Source organism: Callorhinus ursinus, unplaced genomic scaffold (assembly GCF_003265705.2).
Source record: "Callorhinus ursinus isolate GAN/ISIS: 27379988/994484 unplaced genomic scaffold, GSC_fseal_2.0 scaffold5, whole genome shotgun sequence".
Classification (NCBI taxonomy): domain Eukaryota; kingdom Metazoa; phylum Chordata; class Mammalia; order Carnivora; family Otariidae; genus Callorhinus; species Callorhinus ursinus.
In genome coordinates, this window is record NW_027397067.1 from 31,201,811 (window position 1) to 31,205,107 (window position 3,297).

Consider the following 3,297-nt stretch of genomic DNA (forward strand, 5'->3'; position numbering starts at 1 on the left):
CAGCGGCCTGCTCTTCCTTTTCAATCTCTTCAGGATCTCTGTAGAAGTAGGGATCAGGCATGACCCCCCATGGGTGTTCTTGGGAAATGGTGCCACGCATGCGCAGAACTTCCCTGGCCAGCATCCACCACAACAGACCCACTGAGTGAGCTCCCTTTTTAGGACCTTATAGCAGGATTCATCAAGTTGCTCTGAAAATCAAAAAGGCCCAGTAACGTTTGAGGCCCAAGCATTTAAGAAATACGGAGAAAAGAAAACACAGACGATTTTAAAAATGATTTCTCCTTAAAGCTGACACATCTGAATTTTATTTGTAGCAAGAATTACTATTAAACTCCACTCATTGGGCCAGAGACTCTTGTGGTGTTAGTGAAAAGACTTGCCCCTCGTGTAGCACACTACCTACACTTGTGAGTTCATCGGCCAGCCAGCGGCCTCAACTCCAAGCTCTAACAATGTGCAGAGTATTTTATTCTTTTTGATTCTATTTTAAATTAATTGCTTATTTACTTTCATTTTAAGGATGTTCTTTGCTAGTATAGAGAAATACAATTAAATTTTGTATATTGACTTTGTATCCTGAATCTTGAGGAATTTGTTTGTTAGCTCTAATAGTTTTTTAATGGACTTACTGTGTGTGTGAAATTTGAAAAAAGAAAAAACAATAGAAAAATAATAGAAAAAATAATAGAAAATTATCTTTAATTCTTTCAGTGCAATATGGACGCAGTGTATTATTATTTTTCCTGCTTAATCTCTCTTGTTAGAACCTACACTACAGTGTTAAATCAGAATGACAAGAACAGACATCTTTGTTCTGTTCCTGGTCTTAGGGGAAAAGTATTTAGTCTTTCACCACCAAGAATGATGTTAGCTGTGTGTTTCACATAGATGCCCTTTATCAGGTTGAAGAAGTTCTCTTCTAAGTTTGTCGAGTGTTTTTATCATGAAAGGGAGTTGAATTTTGTCAAATGCTTCTTCTGCCTCCATTGAGATAATCATATTTGTTTTTCTCCTTTTTCCTTTTATTCTATTTTTATTAAAAAATTTTTTTTCTTCTTTTAGGAGAGAGAGCACGAGAGAGAGAGAGAGAGCACAAGCAGGGGAGAGGGGCAGAGGGAGGGGGAGAAGCAGACTTCCTGCTGAGCAGGCAGCCCCATGCAGGACTCTATCCCAGTACCCTGGGATCGTGACCTGAGCCGAAGGCAGACAGATGCTTAACCGACTGAGCCATCTAGGCACCCTTATTTTTTAAAAAAGATTTATTTTAGAGAGAGAGAGAGAACACAAGTATGGGGCAGGGGCAGAGGGAGAAAGAAAGAGAAGAGACTCTGCACTGAGCATAGAGCCCAACATGGGGCTCAATCTCCTGACCCCGAGATCATGACCTGAGATGAAATTAAGAGTCAGACACTCAACCAACTGAGCCACCCAGGCACCCCTTCCTTTTTCCTTTTAATATGAATGATTTTGTATTGAACCACCCTTGTATTCCTGACAAGTCCCACTTGGTCTTATAATTCTTATATGTTGCTGAATTTAATTTGCTCATATTTTGTTGAGGACTTTTCAATCTGTATTCATAAGAGATATTGGTCTATACTTAGAGTTCTTGTGATATTTTTGTCTGATTTTGGTATTAAGGTAATACTAGCTTTATGGAATGAATTGAAAAGTGTTCCCTTTACCCAATTTTTTGGAAGAATTTGAGAAGGCTTGATATGAATTCTCTTTGGATGTCTGATGGAATTCACCAGTGAAGCAATCTGAATCTATCTGAGTTCTATTTGACTCTTGGTGGTACTTTAAAATTACTCACTAGATTTTACCATTTGTAATAGTTATCTAGTGCTGCCATAACTTATTACCACAAAGATTGTGGCTTAAAACAAAACAAATTTATATCTTAAATGGCTCTATAGATAAGAAGTTTGAGACAGATCTCACTGAGCTAAAATCAAGGCATAGGCAGGGCTGTGTTCCTTTCTGTAGGCTCTGGGTGAGAATAAGTTTCCTTGCCTTTTCCATACTCTACAGAATGTCCACATTTCCTCATGGTTCTCTTCTTTCACCTTTGAAGCCAGCCTTGACATATCAAGTTCTTTTTGCACTGCAACCCTTTGATCTTCCTTCCATAATCACATTCCCTCTAATCAACCTCAACTGGGAGAGGGTCTCTATTTTTGAAGACTCATGTAATTAGGTTGGGCCCATTTGATTAAATCCAGATAGTCTTCCTGTCTCAAAATCCTTCATCTTAATCACATTTGCAAAATCCCCTTTTTCATGTAAGGTAACTATTTACAGTTTCCAGGGATCATGGGATCATGATATGGACATCTTGGGGGCGAGGACATTATTTTGCCAACCACACTTTCAAAAGTCTATTCAATTTTACACACATTAATTTATGCAGCTTCTTAAATTAGTCCAAAGGACTCTTTAGTTGAAGAAATATGCAATTATACTGTCTTTTGTGATTACCTACATAATCACCTTTATGAACACTCTTTTTTATTTTTTTTAATGTGTGTCTATTTCAATTACTGGCTGATGCTAACTGCTTCCAGCATGAAGAACTTCTTTTGGTAGTTCTTGTAAGGAAGATCTCCTAGGAACCTTATAATCAGATATTATCTGAGAATATCTTTATTTCACCTTCTTTTTTGAATGATAATTTTATTAGCTGTAAGACACTTGGTTGACTTTTTGCATTTTGAAAATGTGATCCCACTGCTCTCTATTCTCCATTGTTTCTAATGAGAAGTCAGATATAAATCTTATTGCAATGCTTTGTACATGATATGTTGTTTTTCTCTTGTTGCTTCCAAGATATTCTCTTTGTCTTTTAACACTTCAACTGTGGATCTCTATGAATTTATTATACTTAACGTTTGTTAAGTAACATTCTCCATCAAATTAAGGAAATTTTCAGACATTATTTCTTCAAATATTTTTTTCTCTTTCCTCCTTTTAAAAATTGTTTTGGTATTCTCATTACATGTATGTTGATATGTGTAATGGTATCGCACATTTCTTTCAGGTTCTGTTCAATTTTCTTCATTGTTTCTGCTTTCTGTTCTTCATATTGCATGATGTCCTTTGATTTCTCTTAACATTTGTTGATTCTTTCTTCTGCCAGTTCCAATCTGCTTTTGAGCCTCTCTAGTAAAGTGTTAATTTCGGTCATTGTACTTTTCAAGTCTAGAATTGCCTTTTGTTTTTTAAATAATTTCTATCTCTTCATTGATATTCTCTGTTTGATGGTAAATTGTTATTATATATGTTTTTGATTCT

General features: G+C 36.1%; 1 non-coding gene across 1 annotated transcript; it reads right to left on the minus strand.

Annotated features, from left to right (window-relative positions):
- Positions 1-309: 309 nt before the first annotated feature.
- LOC112823737 (small nucleolar RNA SNORA62/SNORA6 family) lies at positions 310-464 on the minus strand. The gene has a single exon (XR_003208111.1). It is a non-coding gene; the product is annotated as a small nucleolar RNA SNORA62/SNORA6 family (small nucleolar RNA).
- Between the last annotated feature and the right edge of the window lie 2,833 nt (positions 465-3,297).